This window comes from Schistocerca piceifrons, chromosome 6 (genome assembly GCF_021461385.2).
Source record: "Schistocerca piceifrons isolate TAMUIC-IGC-003096 chromosome 6, iqSchPice1.1, whole genome shotgun sequence".
In the NCBI taxonomy this organism is placed as follows: domain Eukaryota; kingdom Metazoa; phylum Arthropoda; class Insecta; order Orthoptera; family Acrididae; genus Schistocerca; species Schistocerca piceifrons.
The window spans coordinates 13,914,053-13,939,519 of NC_060143.1; positions in this window are offsets into that span (position 1 = coordinate 13,914,053).

The following is a 25,467-nucleotide window of genomic DNA, read 5'->3' on the forward strand; positions in this document are numbered from 1 at the left end:
GAAGTAGAGAGGATATAAAATGTAGACTGGCAATGGCAAGGAAAGCGTTCGTGAAGAAGAAAAATTTGTTAACATCGAGTATTGATTTGTCAGGAAGTCGTTTCTGAAAGTATTTGTATGGAGTGTAGCCATGTATGGAAGTGAAACATGGACGACAAATAGTTTATACAAGAAGAGAATAGAAGGTTTCGAAATGTGGTGCTACAGAAGAATGCTGAAGATTAGATGGGTAGATCACATAACTAATGATGAGGTATTGAATAGAATTGCGGAGAAGAGGTTTGTGGCACAACTTGACTAGAAGAAGGGATCGGTTGGTAGGACATGTTCTGAGGCATCAAGGAATCACCAATTTAGTACTGGAGGGCAGCGTGGAGGGTAAAAATCGTAGAGGGAGACCAAGAGATAAATACACTAAGCAGATTCAGAAGAATGTAGGTTGCAGTAGGTACTCTGAGATGAAGACGCTTGCACAGAATAGAGTAGCATGGAGAGCTGCATCAAACCAGTCTCAGGACTGAAGACCACAACAACAACAGGGTTAGAATTTAGAAACACAGTAAAACATGTCTTTTTTCATCTCTAACAGAGAAGCCAAACGCTAATTTAAAAATACTCAGCTATAAAAATTCCTTCATTTGGCAATGAAATGATTTCATAAACCAGTTTCACTCCCTTAGTGGTTGAATTTCCAAAAACAGTGAAACAAGTATTTTTTATTTCCAACTGGGAAACAAAATTTCAATTTTTATTGATTTAACTTTGAAAATGCCTTCATAACAAAATAAATTAAAAAATAATGTCTTCGTGCATTTCACCCCCTTAGAGGGTCAATTTCCAAAAATACTGAAACATGTATTTTTTTTTATTTGTAACAGAGAAGTAAAATAGCAGCGTCACAGTTGTAGCTTCAATAATGATATATTTTCAAGGAAAGCTTTCCGCCACTATTTCCCCCCAAATAGGGTTAAATTTCCAAAAATGCTGAAACACGGATTTCTGACCAAGAAATCAAATATAAATTTTCCTACGTCTAGTTTCAAAACTGCCTTAACTGCAACATTAAAAAAAAAAGCCTTCATCTCCTATTTCACCCTTAGGGTTGGAATTTCGGAAAATCTCTCCTCAACCGGCGCCTTTAGAATCACATCCAAACGTTTTCCAATTTCAAGTTTCTATCCTCGACGACGAGTCAGCCAATCAGTCAGTCAGGATATTGCATTTCATATACAGAGATTAAAGTACTGAAGTTGTCTTTAGCTCTTTCATTTAACAACTGGTAAGTAAAGCAATTATCAATCTGAAAACATTTTTAACTCCACAGTGCTTTACCAAGCGTGCTCCAGTAGGAAGTGGTATGTCGCTGCGTTCCCCCAAATTTTTAACTGACTGACCCAGCGATTTGTAATGGAACCTCCATTTTAACGTGGATTCCGAACCATGGCGCATCTCGTCATTTTTCGGATTGACGTATATTAAGAGTGGTGAAAAACGTGCAAAGTGGCATATAAAGATCATACGATTGACCTGGAATCAAATCCGAAGCGAGCCACCGAGCCCCAATAAGAGGCAAGAAACCTAATGTTTAAGTGTATTTACATGAGCAGGGCCTAGAAATACACTACTGGCCATTAAAATTTCCACACGACGAAGCTGACGTGCTGCAGACGCGAAATTTAACCGACAGGAAGAAGATGCTGTGATATGCAAACGATTAGCTTTTCAGAGCATTCACACAAGGTTGGCACCGGTGGCGACACCTACAACGTGCTGACATGAGGGAAGTTTCCAGCCGATTTCTCATACACAAACAGCAGTTGACCGGCGTTGCCTGGTGAAACGTTGTTGTGATGCCTCGTGTAAGGAGGAGAAATGCGTACCATCACGTTTCCGACTTTGATAAAGGTCGGATTGTAGCCTATCGCGATCGCGGTTTATCGTATCGCGAATTGCTGCTCGCGTTGGTCGAGATCTAATGACTGTTAGCAGAATATGGAACACTAGCAGTCGAGATGACAGGCATCTTATCCGCATGGCTGTAACTAATCCTGCAGCCACGTCTCGATCCCTGAGTCAACAGATGGGGACGTTTTCAAGACAACAACCATCTGCACGAACAGTTCGACGACGTTTGCGGCAGCATGGACTATCAACTCGGAGACCACGGCTGCGGTTACCTTTGACGCTGCATCACAGTCAGGAGCGCGTGCGATGGTGTACACAACGACGAACCTGGGTGCACGAATGGCAAAACGTCATTTTTTCGGATGAATCCAGATCCTGTTTACAGCATCATGATGGTCGCATCCGTGTTTTGCGACATCGTGGTGAACGCACATTGGAAGCGTGTATTCGTCATCGCCATACTGTCGTACATCCCGGCGTGATGGTATGGAGTGCCGTTGGTTACACGTCTCGGTCACCTCTTGTTCGCATTGACGGCACTTTGAACAGTGGACGTTACATTTCAGATGTGTTACGTCCCGTGGCTCTACCTTTCATTCGATCCCTGCGAAACCCTACATTTCAGCAGGATAATGCACAGCCGCATGTTGCAGGTCCTGTACGGGCCTTTCTGGATACAGAAAATGTTCGACTGCTTCCCTGGCCAGCATATTCTCCAGATCTCTCACCAACTGAAAACGTTTGGTCAATAGTGGCCCAGCAACTGGCTCGTCACAGTACGCCAGTCACTACTCTTGATGAACTGTGATATCGTGTTGTTGCTGCATGGGCAGCTGTACCTGTACACACCATTCAAGCTCTGTTTGACTCAGTGCCCAGGCGTATCAAGGCCGTTATTACGGCTAGAGGTGATTGTTCTGGGAACTGATTTCTCAGGATCTATGCACCCAAATTGTGTGAAAATGTAATCAAGTGACAGTTCTAGTATAATAAATTTGTCCAATGAATACCAGTTTATCATCTGCATTTCTTCTTGGTATAGCAATTTTAATGCCCAATAGTGTAATAAGTTCGCTAATGATAGCACCAGTCATGTAAACTTATTCTGTAAACTGACTCCTTGCAAACCATTTCGATAAAAGATATGGTGCAAATAATCTATGGAACATTAAGTACTGATCCCAACAGCATGTGGCAGTGGTGCAACGTTTCACATGTATGGAAACTTGTACGGAATAACAACCGGAATAGGCTATTAGGAAACGTGATATGTCCGACCAGATAATACCAGGTGTCCGTATGTAGTTCAAAAACCTTTTGAATATTCCCATTTCTTAATCATATTTGATTTTTTTATTTTATGGATTACACTTTTTGCCATTTGATATGGACTTTTGAAAAGTACTATGATTCCCAGTGAAAATAAGAAAAACCTTACTATATCTCAATTGCAGCGTGTACAATGCTGTGTGAAGCCTCCGCGAAAATTTACTGACATTGGACCCAATGAAATTCTTGAAAAGCTCAACAGAAATAACAGTGAGGACTCAGCACCACGATCCATGGAATGGACTTTATTAAATACTTGTTATTCATTTCCCAAACAGATCTCTTTCTGTCCCTGATTTTACAGAGCATATCAGAAAATAACGGAATGCCCATGGGTGGAGAACGATAAATGATTTATTTTCCACGAAACAAACAGTAACTTCACAGATCTTCCATCTCGACTCACATATCGTAGGCCAAGAACAATCATATTGATATGGTTCCTTATGAGGTGAAGGAATTTCCCTTCAGCATTCTTTATATTTAATATTGGCAGGAATTGTTGCTCAGAGGTGTTAGTATATGGATATTGGGAATGCAGCAAATGAACGTCGTTGCACACTATATTCTAAACAGAAAATAAAATACGATGACAGGAGGTTGCACCGGATTTGCATACGGTTATGCGTTGTCATTACAGATGGATCTCAAAGGAAACAAGGAACTGATTCCACCATACTGACTAAAGGTCTAATAATTCCAGTAAATCTCAATTTATCAACATGTTCTCTGGCTTCTAATCATCCATTCTGATCAAGAAATTGAACGGCATTCGACTGTATGGTCCTAGTTTGAATGGACGCTAACTTCAAAGTCAACAAGTGAAAAATATATTAATATTGCTAAAATGTGGCACATACAAAGTCAAATATACGAGTGCACCCAGACACTCGTTCCACTCGGTAAGAAAATCAGTATTGATTATTACTATGATAATTTGATGCTGCGATAGTACTCATGCTTCGCAAAAAGGAAACAACGAATCTAAGTAAATATTGCCTTCAGGTGATACCAAAGAGCATTATATTTCTTGACCGTTAATTAAATAAACGTTATGCTTACCTGCATCGAAAAGATCGAGATTTTTAATGGATCCCGATCAAAACTGAAACATAGTAAGCATGCCGAGAGGAGTGCGATCCAGTCAACATGCCGTCTTCTCTAAACCCTCGCTATCCACCACCGTCTGGCACGTTTTTACACTACGAGGGGTGATGGACCAGTCGCAAAAACTGAAAACCGCCAAAGAGGCGCCAGGCGCTTGCTCAATTAGGAGGACGCCGGAAGCCGGTTTGTCATTCATCTACACCCACACTACATTACTGGACAAAAGCTTGAACATATATTAGGGGGGGAATTTCCACAACTTCGCACATTGTCTTGCTCGGCCTTTTGCAAATATCAAAAGAGAAAAACAACGTTGCAGGGTGTCCGTTGTTCTGGACCACACCACACCAGGCCACAGGCCAATTTTGAAGATTCAACTGATATTACCCAGAGACTCTACAACTACAAAAAAAAGTATAGTGCCCACCACTGTTACGCTTGAACATCAGTTTACCCAGACATCCACATATAGCGGAGCTTATTCCTGATGGGGACTACGGAAAAAGTTTACGACCAGTTTCTGACTTGAAACATAAAAAATTAACAATAAAAATGTGTCCCTACGTAATCCTTTTCCCGGCGTAGAAATATAATACAAAAAATCGCAGGAGACCAGTGCGCTAGACTAATTCAGGGCAAGCTAGGTTTTACAAAACACAACTACAAGAAAAGGGGATGAAACAGTATCCTTTCAAGAACTTTTGATTAATCCATTCCGCTGTAATTCCCCATGCCGTTGTGTCAACATAGGAAGACATAGGGGTCATCGGTTGAGGAGTCCCATGTTTGATAACGGACCCTGAAGAGTGCTCCATAACACTTGTGTCCTGCACTAGTATTGTATGCTGGGTGAATAGTTGAACATTTCGTTAACAGTGACGCTGCGCATGTTTACGAGTCCAGTCTTCATAAAGTCGTGACAACGTGTAAGCCAGAATAGGTAAACAGAAACCAATTACATATACTCCGACCACCACCCGCCGCCCTAAGCCACCACCTCCCTGCCCCCAGTAACACAGCGACACGCTCACCAGTTTACGAGGTCCGTCCCAAGTACTGTATTATTAAACCTTAAAATGTATGTAATATACCAGCGTTTACTGTAAACTGTAAAATGTAAACGATTTCAATAACATAATATGATTTTGTTACATGGCAGCCTCTTCTAAAACCTTACCTGCTTAATATCAAGTACACATATCCGATTAGTAAATCACAGAAAATCACTAGTGTTGCATGAAAACTGCATATCCCGCTAAACGTCACATCCTTCACTATCGTTGCAGTAGCTGGATCCGAGAAATCATCTCTCTCGCTTCTCCTTACTTTGGAACTGCCGCTCACGCAGTGCAAAACAACCAATGAATTAGGTATTGACAGAAACAAGAAACATTACTCATGCTTCGTGCATTCTCATTTCAGTGTTTACTACGTATGTCTAAGCCATCACAGGTAATTGTGAATTGCTTTGCATCGTAGTGACAGATATTTGTAAGTTAAGATTAAAGCAACTCACAAACACGTTCAAGTACATTCTCAGTATCTGATCATTGGCTTCTTGTCTCTGAATATTTCTTTTAAGGTCCTATCCTAAGGGGTTTTGTCACGCTGTGTAAGGCTGACTAGTTGAAATCACTCGGTTTTGAAACTGCTTTATTTTGTCGTAGAAGAAGTGGAGACTTATGTTTTGGAGAGCTCAAGTTCCCTGCACTGTTGTTTGTGGGCAACTTTTGTGAAGTTAGAAAGCTATTTTCTGGGAATGCAGCTGCGCGTCCGCCAGTTCCGCAACCCGCTAAGCAGGGACGTTTTGCTGGCTGCCAGCAACAGGCGAATTCAACTTCGCAGCTACTTCGCTAGTTGAGCGGCACGCCGACGTAAGTTTAAGCCCCTCGCAAGTTGTACGGGCAGTTCTTGCGTCTACAGCATTCCTCTAAACCTCACTTTCTCGTCAGAAGAGACAACCTTCTGGATGTAACTACTCCTAATTAGGATCACTGATGGGACGGCCGTTTCTGACTACTGGTGCCGCCTCTGCTTTGAGCCTCCCTTCAGCAAGTGTATCCAGCAGTCAATGTGAAGACGAATGGTACTACACACTTATTAACCTCTACAAGAACAGAAAGCCACGAAATGGACCTTTCAGATCTCTTTCACGCACAATCGTAAACGATTATGTCACAGGTATAATTTTTTAATCTTTCCGTTGTTTAAAACATATCTCTGATGCAAAATCTTGTACATGGCTGCACGTTAAGAGACCGTGAATAGTTACAGCTGAAAGAAAATCAGCCCTCGGTCACTATTTATAACAAATTAATCTTGTTTGGACACTACTGGGAGTGTCTTCCTCAGAATTTAAAACAAAGAATAGTCGCAACCTGCACCACGCAAGTAACGAGCAGCCTTTAGTGACTCGCCATCACAGTTTCTGTATCTTAAACAGGTTTGTGACTAATGCCTTTTGGCATATTTATTATTTTATAAATGACATATAAGTACTGCCAGTCTTTCACGACGACTCCGTACTTATACTCTATCATACATTTTTAGTCATAATTCTGTGACCACGTTATAGAATATAGACCATTCTTTGTTTTAAATTCTGAGGAAGACACTCCTAGCAGCGTCGAAACCAGGTTAATTTGTTAAAAATAGTGACCGAGGGCTGATTTTCTTTCAATTAGATCTCTGATGTCACGGAATAGTATATTACTTGGAGCCGAACGTTATTAATCAGTGAATAAATAAAGTGAAGGCATCAAAATACAAAACTAGACTGCTATTTCCTTAAGGAATTTGAGATACTTCCTTTCAGTGGAAATGCATTTTCTTCTGAGGATCGGCAGACCTCTTATATAATCAAGACCAGTAAAACTTAATGTGTGCATTTGGCAATGGAGGATGGTCTAGTAAGCAATAAGGACCGTTAATGCTAAAATGCTGCATTGTTTTCGATTTCTTTTTGTTCAAATCTGTTTCAATTGTCGAAAATGACAGTTACCAGAAGGAAACTCTCGCTCTTCAGCTGAGCATTCCCTTAATGTTAGAAGCCTTTAACATCCTCCGAGACAGAATGGCAAATTTCTTGACGTCAAGACTGTTGCGGATTCTAGCGTACAGGCGTAATGCTTCCATCTACCGCGTGGTTACAGCACATGTTGCAGAGGATGTTGTACTCAGGAAGCCTATTACGGAACAATGTTTAGGATTAGTGAAGAACAGATGGAATTTTCTAGCATGTATCAGTCACTTATAAGCCAGTCATATAAAGTTGAGGAAATATTTTTAGTGATAAGAAAAATTAAAATAAACACATGGACTTCTTGCACAAGGAAATAAGTTAGAACATTTATGGCTACCCTTAAAAGCGCTTAAAGTTCAGTAGGACGGCAAAAATTATCTTGGACAAAGATATTGGCCTTGAAGGTTGTCACTTGAACAGGCCTCATCCTCCTTATCATAGACATCATCACTTTTAAAGTGAAGTCATCATCCTTATCAACGACCTCATCAATCCATGCCCCCTTTCCCCTTCCTCATACATCTTTCCAGTCAGTCACAGGGCAGAGTTAAAAATTAAACTGTTAAACGAAATCCAAGGTGGCCGAACTATCTAAGTTGTTCCTCATAAGAGGAGCGTGCAATACGCAATGCAACACTTTTTTTGTCGACCAATTTCGGTTGCAAGAAAAGCGGAATTTTTTATGCAACATCTTGGAATATTCGCGCTTCAGTCCCTTTAGTTTCATGAAGTTCTGATAGGTAGCCTTCAAAATGGCGTCTACAACAGAGAGATATTCAAAGCAGTGAGCTTTCACCGATTTTATTTTCACAGAAAACCAGAGCATCGTAGATATCCATAGGCGCTTGGCGAACGTTAATTGAGACCTGGCAGTAAACAAAGTCATTGGGCAAAGCCCATGTCATCATCACAAAAGGGATGCACAAACCTGCCCGATCTTCGCGTGAAGCCTGCTCGCAAATAGCCGTTACTCTGCAACTTTGGAACGTGCCGACTCTCTCATTCGAGGTGATCGACAGTGAAACACATCCCTGCACAAATGAACATCTCTGTTGGTAGTGCTGACGCACTAGTCCAACAGTTTGGGTGTGCCCGCTGGGTTCCTCACCGCCTAACAGAAGAGCAACGAAGTACCATGTGTGCGGCACTGCTAGCGCATTACGAGGCTGATCGTTGCATTTTTTTGTTAAACATCGTAACTTCGAAACGGGAACAAAACAGCAATCCATCTAGTGACGCCGCACCACCCGTCCTACGAAGAAAAGGTTCAAAGCCACAACCTTAACCGGTGAAGTCATGGCGATGGTCATCTGGGACTCTGAACGGATTATTCTGTTTGATGTCCTCTTTCATGGTGAAACGATCAACTCTGAAATATTGAAGAAACAGTTTCAACGTATTTCTCGCCACGAAAATGCAAACGAACGCACCGTGGAGGAGAGCGCAAAACTTCTTTGAACTGTTGTTTCTCCTAAATCCCACAGCGCAGAACTCTCACCTTCCGGAATCCATCTGCCTGGTCCAATGAAGGGTGGGTGCATTCCATGGACAGCAGTAGGTGGTTGATGGAGAGGTTATTGATGTAGCAAGACCTTGGCTCCAACGTCAACCAGCAGAGCCAAGTGGACATGCAGGCCCTCACAGCAAGGTGGCATAAGGCCGTCTCATTCATCGGAAATTACGTTAAAAGACAGGATTGTAGGCCAAAACGGTGGGGAATAATATGGTGTATTGGAATCTTGAATAAAACCAACCTGCTTTCAGAAAGAAGTGTTGCATTACTTATTGAACGCCCATTGTACATAAACCCTTTTCCTCTATCCAGGTAATCACTGAGATGGATAGCAATGAGCAGTAAAATTAGTTTCAGCCTACAGTATTTCTGTGAAAGTCAGGTAAACATATACTGGCGGAATTCCACCTGTGTAGATACTGTATTGCTTCATCTCTCTCTCTCTCTCTCTCTCTTTCTCTCTCTCACTGTGTGTGTGTGTGAGAGAGAGAGAGAGACAGAGAGAGATAGAGAGAGAGAGAGAGACAGAGAGAGAGAGAGAGAGTGAGAGAGACAGAGAGAGAGAGAGAGAGATAAAGCAATACAGAATTTATGCAGGTGAAAGTACACCACACACACAACGGCACACACGCACACACACACACACACACACACACACACACACACACACGCACACACACATACACTATGTAATCAAATGTATCCGGACACCTGGCTGAAAATGACTTACAAGTTCGTGGCGTCCTCCGGCGGTAATGCTGGAATTCAATATGGTGTCTGCCCACCCTTGGCCTTGATGACAACTTCCACTCTCGCAAGCATACGTTCTATCATGTGCTAGAAGGTTTCTGGGGGAGTGCTGCACTGAGGAGAGGTATCGATGTCGGTCGGTGAGGCCTGGCACGAAGTCGGCGTTCCAAAACATCCCAGAGGTGTTCTGTAGGATACAGGTCAGGACACTGCGCAGACCAGTCCATTACAGCGATGTTATTGTCGTGAAACCACTCCGCCACAGACCGAGCATTATGAAGAGGTGCTCGATCGTGTTGAAAGATGCAGTCACCATCCCCGAATTGCTCTTCAAGGGTGGGAAGCAAGAAGGTGCTTATAACATCAATGTAGGCCTGTACTGTGGTAGCGGCACGCAAAACAACAAGTACAAGCCCTTCCATGAAAAACACGACCACGTCATAAAACCACTGCCTCTGAATTTTACTGTTAGCACTACACACACTGGCACATAACGTTCACCGGGCATTCGCCATATCCACACCCTTCCATCAGATCGCTACATTGTGTACCGTCATTCGTTACTCCACACAACGTTTGTCCTCTGTTCAATCGTCCAGTGTTTACGCTTCTTACAACAAGCGAGGCGTCGTTTGGCATTTACCGGCGTGATGTGTGACTTATGAGCAGCCTCTCGACCATGAAATCCTAGTTTTCTCACCGTCGACCTAACTGTCATAGTAACTGCAGTTTGGAATTCCTGTGTGATGGTCTGGATAGATGTCTGCCTATTACACATTACGACCCTCTTCAACTGTCGGCGGTCTCTGTCAGTCAACATACGAGGTCGGCCTATACGTTTTTGTGCTGTACGTGTCCCTTCACGTTTCCACTTCACTATCACATCTGAAACAGTGGACCTAGTGATGTTTAGGAGTGTGGAAATCTCGCGTACAGACGTATGACACATTTGACACCCAATCACCTGACCACTTTCGAAGTCCGTTAGTTCCGCGGAGCGCCCCATTCTGCTCTCTTGCCATGTCTAATGACTGCTGAGGTCGCTGATATGGAGTACATATATATATGAGAGATAATGAGGGAAACTTTACAGAGTGACCAACATTTCCCCCGATTGACCACCATTCCGCTTTGAGTGATAACAATTCCCCCTAGGTTAGCACTATCCCCCTGTGTGAGCATGAAACGGAAGAAATCGTTATTAAAACAAAAAGAGACCTAAAACAAAAGGAAAAGCAAATCTGTAACTTGTCCTCCACGTAACAAATTCACCCAAACAGCTCACTTCTTATACACACACTTTCTTACAAAGTCATTTAGGTATGTGAATGGATATCTGTTTTCTTGTAGTTCAGTGCTATAAAAACGTCCAGCATAGGTTGCGATACGCATGCTTGCAACAGGTACGCTCATGTGCTGGTCTTCCGTATTGCTCTAAATTAGAATACCTCGGTACAACAGTTTAGGTATAGACTTTCTCGAAAATTTACTTGTGTTAACTAATTATAACAAAATCACCAGAATAGGTTTAGCTTTTTGTGCATCTGTCATATTGATCTCATTATACACAGTAGACAAAAGGTTGTTAGCAGTGCGGTTCTAGGCGCTTCAGTTTGGAACCGCGTTACCGCTACGGTCGTAGGTTCGAATCCTGCCTCGGGCATGGATGTGTGTGATGTCCTTAGGTTAGTTAGGTTTAAGTAGTTCTAAGTTCTAGGGGACTCATGACCTCAGATGATGAGTCCCATAGTGCTCAGAGCAATTTGAGCCAAAAGGTTGTTATCTTTCACATCAACAGGTCTCAAATTAGTTTTCCAATGTCTTACGTACAAGAACTTAATTACTAAATGATGTATCATATCAGTATATTTGGAAGAATCCCAAACAGTTAATCCTTTGAATATCTTACCTTTCAGAGTTCTATTGACTCGTTCCACAACTGAATCTTCCAAGATGGTAAACAATGAGTAGTTATTTATCTTTGTTTTTCCATTAGCTTCTTGACACGTGCAGTCTAACATTCCTCACCTATGTCTGTAAATGATATGGAATTCTATTATACCTGTAAATTTTTATACAGGGTGTTACAAAAAGGTACGGCCAAACTTTCAGGAAACATTCCTCACACACAAATAAAGAAAAGATGTTATGTGGACATACGTCCGGAAACGCTTAATTTCCATGTTAGAGTTCATTTTAGTTTCTTCCACCTACGCTCAATGGAGCACGTTATCATGATTTCATACGGGATACTCTACCTGTGCTGCTAAAACATGTGCCTTTACATGTACGACACAACATGTGGTTCATGCACGATAGAGCTCCTGCACATTTCAGTCGAAATGTTCGTACGCTTCTCAACAACAGATTCGGTGACCGATGGATTGGTAGAGGCGGACCAATTCTATGGCCTCCACGCTCTCCTGACCTCAACCCTCTTGACTCATTTATGGGGGCATTTGAAAGCTCTTGTCTACGCAACCCCGGTACCAAATGTAGACACTCTTCGTGTTCGTATTGTGGACGGCTGTGATACAATACGCCATTCTCCAGGGCTCCATCAGCGCATCAGGGATTCCATGCGACGGAGGGTGGATGCATGTATCCTCGCTAACGGAGGACATTTTGAACATTTCCTGTAACTAAGTGGTTGAAGTCACGCTGGTACGTTCTGTTACTGTGTGTTTCCATTCCATGATTAATGTGATTTGAAGAGAAGTAATAAAATGAGCTTTAACATGGAAAGTAAGCGTTTCCGGACACGTGTCCACATAACATATTAAAATTTCCTTGTGTGTGAGGAATGTTTCCTGAAAGTTTGGCCGTAACATATTGTAACACCCTGTATAAGCATCTGCAGATCCTACATACGTTTTGGTCCTTAGAGCAGAAGACTAGAGCGAGCTACGTTTTGCAAGATCTCTGTTTGCAGAATCTATGTGTTGTTATTGTAGATGAGATATTCCCTCTCCAAAAACTCGTAATGTGATAAAAATAAAACATGCACTATATTCTACAGCAGAAGACGTCAGATATATAGGTCTGTACTTAAGTGCATATTTTCGATGACACTCATTAAAAGGGGAAAGAACCGAGATGTTTTTTCCCAATCGCTAGGCGTCCTTTGATGCTCCAGCGTCATAAGAAGAACTGCTGCCATAAGGGGAGCACGTGTTTTCGCATAATCTCTCTGGATGCTTACATGGAAGACGTCTGGTCGATTTACCTTTCTACTGTTGAGCAGCTTTCGATGAGTTTCTATTCAGTGATCGCGTAACTTATTATCGGCGTTTCGGTTTGCGTAGGATGATTTGAAGGAATAATCATCTTATAATCTTCCACGGTGTAACAATTCCGTATTTCGGCCTTCCCCCTGTCATGTTCAATTTCAGTGTCAGTATGATTACTGAGCAACCAAACAGATGATTTCGATCAGTTTTTTGACTCTGCATAAGACTAAGACATCTTAGGAGTTTTTGTCACATCATTTCGCAAAATTGTACTTTTAGATTCATGATACGTTCCTCGCATTGCCCTCCTTATGCTCATTTCTCCTTCGTTCCTTTTTAATTTGTCAACTAGGCTTTGACTTAGCTTCAATCAGAGACGTAGCTCTTTGCTTTCGTAGACACTCCCTAAAATGGGCTTTGGAAAACGGTGCACCTTCCCGATCCATCGGAGCCAATATATTATGAATGTTATTACTTCCGCGAACGTATTGCAGATAATGCGTAATAGATGTTCCTCAGGGAATGGCAAAAGTAAATGAAGTTACATGTGTAGAGATTTGGGGTGGCAGTAACGCTGGATATATACTTCAATTTAAGGGATGGCACTTTAAAAACTGCTAAGACCAGTAATAATGATATTCGACAAATAATGAACTTGCAGAAGAAGGAACGAACGGGTAAGCATTCTCGAATTATGGAATATTTATTTCCCGTATTCATTTCCTACAGTGTGGTTTTAAATGAGAGCAATAATGAGGAGGAATGTTCTTTAAAGTCAAGACAGACACACGTCGTTATCAGCAGGGCTTCCCCGTACTTCACTCTAATGAGGTCGCTGTCTGTAAGACGCAGACCCAAATGTAAACATGAAAAGGGGACCGCCCATCCACTGGTGAACCAGAGCGGCCTTCTCTCTGGGATCTTCTCTGTGCCGAGTGTATGCGCGAGCAGAGCCCTCGTCTTTGAATGTTTACCGTCTGAGCGAAGCCTCCGCAAAATATCTGAATGTCGCGTGCGTGGCTCGGCCCGTCCCACAGCGCTGGTGGACGGGCCAGACGGAGATATTGCCCCGGGCGGAAGTTAAGCGCGGCAAGCTCCTTATTTCCGCTTCAGTTGGTACGACTGCCTCCTCTGTGCTCCTGGAGCCGCTCGCTGACTGACTGCGCTAAGGGACGACCGCTGTTGCTACCACCGACGGAGAAACACAAATGCTCTGGAGCTCTGCCGGGGAAGTCTGAGGGCCACAATAGGTTTCACTTGTCAGGCGTCTCGAAAGAAATAAAGAGTGTGGTTCGCGTCTGCACAACAGTGTCAAAAAATGTTCTAATTCTGACAAAACATTGTTTCAATGTAATACCAAGGTATAATCACTCCTCAGAATCTCTTAATAAATACCCGCAACTTACATAGCTCGAAGTCTGCATACTAGTTTCCCATCCCATATGGCTGTGTCGGCCTAAAAATTAGAGAAGCTAATAAGTCTGAAAAAAGTATTGGTTGAAAACAGTCTTGGTTGCAATTTTAGTTTTCTATTTCTCAACGACGCGTTTCTTCTTATTTAGGCATCTTCAGATTATCTTTTCAAGATGGACGCAAGAGACACCAAGATGGTGGGGGCTAAGGTAGTAAGAATAATGCATTATGCTTACTACCTGAGCCCCCATTTTTTTATGTCACTCGCTCCTGTAAACGCGAACGCGTTATGCAGATCTTGGTGTCTCTCGCGTCCATCTTGAAAAGATAATCTGAAGATGCCTAAATAAGAAGAAACGCGTCGTTGAGAAATAAAACACTAAAATTGCAACCAAGGCTGTTTTTAACGAATACCGTTAAGCACGGGTTTGCTGTATGCCACACATGGATTAGAAGAAGTCTGAAAAAAGTACAAAAATACAGGATCTTTTGTTTTGACGATAATCGGACATGTATCACTCTGCCAAAACATAAGTGCGCCACTAGGGAGTGTGTGCGTGGGGGAATGGAACGAGCTGGTGGTTTTACTCGACAATTATCAGTTCAGCACTTATCCAAAGAAAACGAAAAAAAAAAAAAAAACAGAATCCGAACATTATTCTTCACTGTAAGAGCAATATTACCGATCATATCACAGTTTAATCACCAGATATATTCCATCACGTTTGGCAATAAGGATACAAACCTTCCATCTTACAACTGGTATTAAAAAAAATTTGGTTGCAGTCTTTTAGCCACATAATAAAAAACAAGGGAAAGAACACTCATACATATATATACCATTAAGTCACACTCTCTCAGCAAATGCGATAATAAAATTGAATGCTGAAGATCGATTTCAAAACATATAAAGTTACAATAAAAATTTAAAGACATTTACAAATAGTTAGGATTTTCAATAAAAATTAATTTTTGACACAAAATTCCCTAATAATGCAGATGGCAAGTATAAATTAATTAGCTTTGCAGACATTGAGCTATCCGCATAACCTTGGTGCAACTGGTGCATTAAACTTTACATAATTAAATGTTGGGAAGCTCTCAATGAGACATCACTGTCCTTTGTACGACTTGAAAGGCACAGGGTTATAGGTGTACGTAAGCATAAGGCAAGTCAGACTTAACAGCAATTTTAAACAAGCTCTGAACGACAAAGCCTCATGGCATTCTGAACAAGCCCCTCACTTGTACTAAAGAGCGATGCATTGAGAGACTAAATAACCCCTACCGGAACAGAATGCACACTGACCCACAACAACTCCGGCATTTAAAGGTGTAGCTGCTATCTTTACTCTTGCGGTCACAGCTAACACGATGCTGCCACTTCCTCACGCACACCAATCTGAACATCACAGACGTAGCATCAACCTGGGCGCTGCACTCCGCACACAGCAGAGGAAAAAACAAGCAGACAAGCCTGCATTTGTTCCCCCTAACTGTGGAGCATCCTTGAAAGACATCATGTTTACGCCAGTGACTGTTAAACTTTTGGTTCCCACTATTGCAATTTCGGCCTTATCAAGTTAGCACACTGGACTCGCATTCGGGAGGACGACGGTTCAATCCCGCGTCCTGATTTAGGTTTTCCGTGATTACCCCGAATCGCTCCAGGCAAATGCCGGGATGGTTCATTTGAAAGGGCACGGCCGACTTCCTTCCCTAATCGGAGTCGCAGGTTCGAATCCTGCCTCGGGCATGGATGTGTGTGACGTCCTTAGATTAGTTAGGTTTAAGTAGTTCTAAGTTATAGGGACTGATGACCACAGATGTTAAGTCCCATAGTGCTCAGAGCCATTTGAACCATTTGAACCCTAATCCGATGAGACCGATGACCTCGCTGTCTGGTCTCCTCCCCCACCACAACCCATTATCAAGTGCAGATGTTCTGACTTTAAGCCACGTCTACTTTTACAAGCTGACACGTTTATATGTCGTTGTCATTTGCTGTTATATACTTCCGTCCGGGTGTCGTATTCTCTAAACGGCAGCGAGAAACGGTAGGCAAACGGCCTGCACTCGCTTCAGTACGGCTGCCGAGCCCCGAAGGAGATATCACGGCCAATAAATGCCATACGATCATTTCATTTCATCGCCTCACTTGCGAGAAGTGGCAAGCAAACACCAAGTACTCGACTCCTGTAGCTCTGTAGTGCACCCCACGCCTCCGTGACTGCGGTACTCAGACGCAATTCAGGCGTGTGTGTGGATAGTTCTTTGTTCCCAGGCAGACCGCGAACCACCTCTCCGCCAGCCAACCGATTCCAGCTCCTCCTTGGTCACCGACAACGTCAGCCACACTTTACTCATAACGGGCCTCTCTAACATCGACAGGCAGAGACTTCCTGGCATTGCTCAATGTGTGTCAGATGTGATGTCTAAATTGGGTGATGTTACTGCACATCGCGACGTCTGTCTGCGATGTTAAGAATTAAAATCGCTTTACAACCTTCTCACATTGATGATGTATAAAACTGCCACACCATGAAAGCTGCACACCATGAATCTCAAACTGCCATCCACATACTACACGCCTGAACACACAGACGATTAGAGTTTCTGCACAACCACAGAAAGTAGGCGCGAATAAGGCCATCTAAATTCAGTACTTAAGGAAACATTAAACAGCGAGAATCAGCATTTTTAAGTTTTTTGTGAGAGGTCCATGCCATCTCTTTTGTAAAAAAAAAAAAAATAGAAACGTTTACTAGCGCATGTCGCAGTTAGACAGTGGCAGGATCGTAGCCTACCGAAATACTGATGCTCGCATTCATCTGGACTTCAGGACTGCGACCTCAGGACTGCCGTAATAATGTGGCAGCTATGGTCCCAATAGGGTCACAAAGCCATACAGGATCTCATGTGACTACCATCCGACAGCACTTCCAGTCGGGCTTTTGTACAGTAGCTTAATACGTGGATACATGTGCAGTGCAAGGACGATTAGAGCATTACGAATTGGCATCAAAATTGTCATTGTTGCGGCTTCCCTTGGCACAGTAACAGAGGGACACATGCCGACAGTGGTACCAACGATATCACCATGGACATATCATGTGTGGAGGCTCTGAGAGGAATGAGCTTCGACCGTTGCTTTCATCATCGTCGTATGTGAGCAGGACGTGAAGATCTTGAGTGTCTCCGGTTCGCATAGCCTATAATTTGATCGGCAGTTATTATGAACTATAGCCAGTTGGTATCCTGCCTCCTATCATAGAGTTCTTCGCGATATTATCGTTCAACAAAATAAAATGGCCTGTCAGTAGTCCAACAATCAGTTTCATTTCTCTCCTGTTCAAGCCCAAGGTTGAGAGACTTCTCTTAGACCATGGCTTCGACATCAACACCTTGCCGTGTTTTTGCTTTTGGACCTTAGCTCAATATTCTACATGCCGTCTCCTTGTCCAGACTCGTAGTTTTATTTTTATCATCACCTTGCTGATTGTCAGGACAGTTTCCGGGCCAATAAATGATATCATCGCCCCTATCCTGGCCAACCTATCGGCTTGCTCCTTACCACTAATCCCTGAGTAACCAGGGACCCACAACAGGTTGGGGACAAACAGCAGTCCCATGGCATCAAATGTAGGCCACTCAAGGTAATGGAAAGTGCCACATAAACACCGATGAGGTGCTGCTGAATAAGTTCGGATGAAGTTGTGTCTTGAACTTCATTGCGTTGTGGAATTATAATTTTAATCCTTGCGCTATTACAGTATTTCAACAGCTTACGGATTATTTTATCAGATAAATAGCACGCGATTCCATATCAATTTTTGTCTAAAACGGTTTAAGTAGATTTTTCCATCATCCGTCTACGTACCCAGGCGAATGCCTATTGTTTCTCTTCAGTAACACATCTTAAGAATCGAGTGTGTAAGAGGTATGTGAACGTCGGACCACATGGACGCAGATTGAGAGAAAGGTTCTGAATTCGAATGGCACAAAATCACACAAACTTATGAATACCTGTACATCTATTGCTTACTTTATTATCCAGTATGTGATTTACTTTTGAAGGTGTATCATTTCCGTCTGCAGAAAATTGTCTTTCATTACACAGTGTGTTGTTTCTAATGTGTATGTTGTTGTGTTGTGTTCTTCTGGCTAAGTGGTGTGCTTTAATTGTGTATACATGTGCAGTTCATTAAACCATATGTTTTGTAGGCACAAATACCTACAGTTACACATCAAATTACACCACACACGCAAAGTGAGAACACATCACAGGCAGATGACATACACTCCTGGAAATGGAAAAAAGAACACATTGACACCGGTGTGTCAGACCCACCATACTTGCTCCGGACACTGCGAGAGGGCTGTACAAGCAATGATCACACGCACGGCACAGCGGACACACCAGGAACCGCGGTGTTGGCCGTCGAATGGCGCTAGCTGCGCAGCATTTGTGTACCGCCGCCGTCAGTGTCAGCCAGTTTGCCGTGGCATACGGAACTCCATCGCAGTCTTTAACACTGGTAGCATGCCGCGACAGCGTGGACGTGAACCGTATGTGCAGTTGACGGACTTTGAGCGAGGGCGTATAGTGGGCATGCGGGAGGCCAGGTGGACGTACCGCCGAATTGCTCAACACGTGGGGCGTGAGGTCTCCACAGTACATCGATGTTGTCGCCAGTGGTCGGCGGAAGGTGCACGTGCCCGTCGACCTGGGACCGGACCACAGCGACGTACGGATGCACGCCAAGACCGTAGGATCCTACGCAGTGCCATAGGGGACCGCACCGCCACTTCCCAGCAAATTAGGGACACTGTTGCTCCTGGGGTATCGGCGAGGACCATTCGCAACCGTCTCCATGAAGCTGGGCTACGGTCCCGCACACCGTTAGGCCGTCTTCCGCTCACGCCCCAACATCGTGCAGCCCGCCTCCAGTGGTGTCGCGACAGGCGTGAATGGAGGGACGAATGGAGACGTGTCGTCTTCAGCGATGAGAGTCGCTTCTGCCTTGGTGCCAATGATGGTCGTATGCGTGTTTGGCACCGTGCAGGTGAGAGCCACAATCAGGACTGCATACGACCGAGGCACACAGGGCCAACACCCGGCATCATGGTGTGGGGAGCGATCTCCTACACTGGCCGTACACCACTGGTGATCGTCGAGGGGACACTGAATAGTGCACGGTACATCCAAACCGTCATCGAACCCATCGTTCTACCATTCCTAGACCGGCAAGGGAACTTGCTGTTCCAACAGGACAATGCACGTCCGCATGTATCCCGTGCCACCCAACGTGCTCTAGAAGGTGTAAGTCAACTACCCTGGCCAGCAAGATCTCCGGATCTGTCCCCCATTGAGCATGTTTGGGACTGGATGAAGCGTCGTCTCACGCGGTCTGCACGTCCAGCACGAACGCTGGTCCAACTGAGGCGCCAGGTGGAAATGGCATGGCAAGCCGTTCCACAGGACTACATCCAACATCTCTACGATCGTCTCCATGGGAGAATAGCAGCCTGCATTGCTGCGAAAGGTGGATATACACTGTACTAGTGCCGACATTGTGCATGCTCTGTTGCCTGTGTCTATGTGCCTGTGGTTCTGTAAGTGTGATCATGTGATGTATCTGACCCCAGGAATGTGTCAATAAAGTTTCCCCTTCCTGGGACAATGAATTCACGGTGTTCTTATTTCAATTTCCAGGAGTGTAGTTTTTCTTTTATGGAAATATTATTTAAAGTTGTAATGCCCGCAATATGAAACACGTAAAGAGCATTGTGAAGCACCGTACTAGCTCGTATGTTAACAAAACACCTGTGCTTCTTTTTGCGTTGCAGCTTCATTGAAATTAATACGGCTTTAACGTCAGGGTTTGCATAGAGAAATATTATGGCGTGGCATGTTTATCACTGATCATTTCGGATTAAGTTAATTTCTATGAACTTACGTAGTTGAGATAAAAGATATTAATTACCCGGCAACAACGAATTTAATGAAAACTGCTATTAATCTCCTCAAATAAATTAAAATGACACTGAAGTTAAATAATATAATTAAAATGCAAACTATGTAAGTTATTACTGCAGCTCTGTGCCGCTTAATATTGACAATATTCAAATAAGACTTTGCGACCGTGTAAATGGCCGACAGCAAACAATCGCAACCTCGCGCTGTATGGCGCGTTCTGAAATAATGAAAAAATATGTTATTGGTCTCCTAACTTGTAGGGATATTAAAGATACATAAACAAAGGATTTAACAGCAGATAAACACATACATGCAACCAAACTGCAACGTAAGTACACGTACAATGCCTCTCATGTCTGTTCTCATCCAAGTTCAAAACCAGAGTATGTAATTATACAAAATCATTCGACTGTTCCACAGTTATTAATATTTTTAACATAGAACAAATAATTATATACAATTATATTGAATGATAAATGTTGTTTCCGTAAATTTTTACAACAATTATAAAACTCCTAATTCATTGCACTTTTCCTAGTTCCGTATGAATAAACATTGTTCCCTCCAGGGCAACCAGTACAACAGGGAAATCGGAAGGAGCAGTTACGAAATTTTCTGCGAAGTTGAGTCTCTACATCGGACAAGCCAGAGCAGCAGCTTTTCTGTATAGATTGCCATTATCATACGGTTCCAAAACAATGCAACATATTCTGCCTTTTGCGAGCGTCCAACTCCAATAGTGTGCTGCACGTTGGAGGATAAATCGTTTCAAGGTTCTCATATTATGGTACTCATATATGGCACTCGTTGACATCTTCTAGTAGCATTAACATACATGACCCAAGCCGGAGCCGAAAAAGGATACAATCACTTACCACACCAATTCATCTTTGCTATTTATAATTTCAAGTTCAACTGCCATATTTTAAATGGGAGAAAGTATCAGCTGACCTGATTTAGAATACTGCAGTCACAGAGTACTGCTATCGCAGTACGTTGTGGGCTACAAATATACAGTGAAAGAGAAAAAGACAGGAGCGAAAGACAGAAGCTACAGATTTTATTTTTTATTCAGTAATAACTTAGAGTTAGCTGCTTCGTTCATGTAGACTGTATACTTGCACAGCTTTTTTTTTTTTAGAATTGCAACATCTAAACATTTCATAAATGTGTGGTCTCTTTCAAACGTACTTCTGACAGATCTAGCGATTCTGGTAGCTGGAGTAGGAGGCTTTTTTTTAACACTGTCTAGAGGTTTTTTGGTGATACAAACTTCCATCCCCTAAAACATATCCCTTTAGAAGTTCAAATGGCTATGAACACTATGGGACTTACCATCTGAAGTCATCAGTCCCCTAGAACTTAAAACTATTGAAACCTAACTAACCTAAGGACATCACACACATCCATGCCCGAGGCAGGATTCGAACCTGCGACCGTAGCGGTCGCGCGGTTCCAGACTGAAGCGCCTAGAACCACTCGGCCACTCCACCGGCTCTTTAGAAGTCAAACAGCAATTTTCATACTTTTAATTTTAAAGATGTTTTAATGTAACGAAATATTTCGATTAAAATTTTCATTCCCTATTTCATCACCTTAGGTGTTGGATTTCTAAAAGGACTGGAAACATATTTTCTTTTATTTGTAACCGACAAGCCAAATACAAATTTTCTTATATTTAAAGATGCTTCCATAACTAAACACTTGTATAAGAAGTTTCATCCCATATTTCATCCCTTCACAGGTCAGATCTCCAAAAACACTGAAAAACGTTTTCCATTTTTTAAAATTTTTAGCCGAGAATTCAGTTTTCAATAAAGTATCTTTAAAAATGGTTTAGTGATTCTTTAATTATGATTTATTTTCAAAATTAATTTTACGTAATACTTTACACCCTTTTAATTTGAATTTCCAAAAATTCTGAAGGACGTATTTTTTTATTTCTGACTGAGATGCCAAAAAACAATTTATTAGTTCTTGCTTCAAAGTTGCCTTAATAGCGCTGTATTTCCAAAAAATCATTTCATCCTCTATTGCATCTGCTTAGGAGAGGAATTTTAAAAAATCCTTTCTTAAACGATACCTACGAATTAAGGTCAACACCCTCTTCAAATTTCAAGTTCTATTCTGAGCAATGATTTGTCTGTCTCTTAGGACATTTCTTTTATTTATAAAGGTTTTAGATCATTTGCAGTGTTGGTCAAAACTAAAAGAAAACCTCCTATAGTAATACGTCCGGAAACCAGCGCCTGTTGAGATATGGCACAGTGTCCTCTCGTTATCATATGGGACGCGGTGCTGCAAGTGGTTAACACGCATCCTGACAGCCTTCGCTACCGCTCTGCAGAAGCGCTGCTTAGTCGCTGCTGAAATGCCAGTTACTCTCTGTGTTTTGTAACAGTCTTGAAAATGGGGATTTGTGTTAGCAATGGCTTCTATTTCAAAATGTATTTAACTTGTAAAAGGCATCTTATAATACTTCTACTTAATCTGATGTCACTAACTATTGGTTTGTAGTTCAGTAATAATGTAACACACTAGTAAATGTATTATTGACAAGATTTTTTCGATAGAAACAATTTTAAATTTCAATAGAATATTTGTTATTAGGCACATGACCATGTTGCACTGTTGAACTCACATTTGGAAAAGCTGTATTTTTCTAAAGCAACGTTTGTAATTTAGAAAAGAGACCGCAGCACAAAAAGAGTGAAGCTATGGTCTAAAAACGGAATAAGAATATAAATTAAATTCTTGTTATTGAAATTGCTTGAGGTCAAGGACAAGGTAGTGTCAAAGGTACGACACTCTCTACTACCAAGTGCTGATATGAAAGTAAATAGGAATTTTCTCAGCGTGCAGAGACAGCAATATATGGCAGGGAAATTTGGCCCATAGGTAATCCAGAGAACAAGGAAATGGAAGGATTTGAAATGTGGTGTGATAGAAGAATATAAAAACTGGCAGATGAACTACTGCGAAAGAACAGACACCATGTATTCATGCAGTTGATTCACCATGATGGGCAATGAATACATCACCTTCAGTGAGGATGCCAATTACATCCCTTCAAGGACATGGATAGGGACCGCAGACAGGTGGCGCTGGGTGGCATTGTGGATCGGTAGAGAGGCGTGCGGAATAATCCTCGAAATTGCGATGTACACTGTGTCCGGGTGGCCAAGTATACAAGAGATCCTGGCTTCAAATCCCTGTCTGGCAGACATTTTTACTCGACAACACTGGTTCCGCATAAAGTCCGTGTGCTACGGACATCAATTGTTACATCTCTTTCCTTTCTTTCCCCATCCCCCCACCCCCACCGTCAAATTACACAACAAAACGAATTTCCTTTCCTGTCGAGTATCACTTTTAGGAGTGAAATATAACCTCAAACGATGACATGTAACAAATGTTGCTCATATAAAAGGTGATATTGAAAACCGTATAATCTAAATTTGCAATAAAGTGAAATTTTGCGAAACACACCAACACCGTTAATTTATTTCAAGTGATTACTTTTGTTTCAATATAAGTTAAAGATGCTTTCAAGCTACATTCATCCAGGTGTAATAAAGCTGGTTTCTGAAACACCATTTTTGGAAAATAAGCTGTACGCAATGTGCTGTCAGTGTATTTTCAACATACCTAATTAAAGTACATATACATCCATTATTTGTCTACCTATTTGTTTTATACATATTTGTTTTATGTTTTAAATTATTTTACGTTTCACATTCTTTTTTTGTTTTTTATTTACTATTTAACATACATGTATTTTGATAGTTTAAAAAATTAAAAACTCATTATTACGACAAAAATTAGTAAAATAAAAATAATCTGTTAATAAATGCTTAAAATACAACGTTCTCTTGCACCAGCCACGTAAAATGAACGAAATTTTTTCGCATAATGTACATGACAGGGAATACAATATACAACAAAATTTAGCCAGATTTCAAATTCTCACAGGTCATCCTCTAAATGTCTTCATTTCTATCAGACGTATTTCAGTAATCTGGTACGACGTGGTGAAAGGAACTGATTAGGTATTAGTGACTGCAGCTTAATTATATTGTTTCTGAAGCGGATATCGACATCAAAATCATTCTACAGAACTAGTTCCGTTATTCTTGTCGCAAGATCTTCCAGCATTCGAAAGACGTATACGTACCACGTCTGTACATGTGCCATCGAATCATTTGAGATCTCCAGTTGACCAAGTTTCTTGTCCTTGGAAATGACGGGCGAAATTGATTTCTCATACCGACCACTCGCCTATTCACAGTTGCAATGGATACTAATGGCGCGTTAGGACGGAGAATTCTACAATCCGTTTCTGACGTCCTAAATGTCCTTATGACAGCATCAAAATTTAACAAACAAACTTCTGGTCCAGGTGAAAAGGTTTTTGAAATATATTTTCTTCGCCAGTGTGGAAGAAAAGTACATATTATTGTTAGATTCTTAGGGCTGTCATTGTCAAAGAATTGTATAGAGCATTGTACCTGAGACCAAGATACTTGTTCATCTGGTGGTCTCAAAATGGGCTCTATAGCACAGGAACAGACGTAATATGTATATGGGTTTCGATTTTGGAAGAACAATGTGATAAATTTCAGATGTCTTCAATGATTTTGATATGAATCTCCAGGTGAGAAACAATATAATTAAACTGCAGCCACTAGTACATAATCAATTCTTTTCGCCACAGCTTACCAACGTACTGAAATATGACTGATACAAATCAGGATATTTAGAAGATCACCCATGACATTTTGAAATCCTGCTGAGTTTTATTTTCTATTGTGTTTATCGTGTGTATTATGTGAAGAAATTTCATTCATTTTAAGTGCCTGGTGTAAGAACACGTTATCTTTCAAGCGCATATTTACAGATCATCATTGCTGTAATGATTCTGTACCATAATAATGAGTTATTATTTTCAGTTAGCAAATACACGTATGTGAAATAGCAACCTAAAAAAAATGGATGTAAAATTTTAAATCATAATTCAAAACACAAAACAAATGCAAGTAAAACATATAAGAAGATTAATAATGAACATTTACATATTCTAATTATTTATGCTGATAATAGTTTGGCACCTTATAGTCCACAGACTGTTTTTCCAAAAGTGGTATTTCAGAAACCAGCTTTATTACACATTGATGTATGTGGTTAGAAAGCATCTTTCATTTACGTTGTAACAATAAGT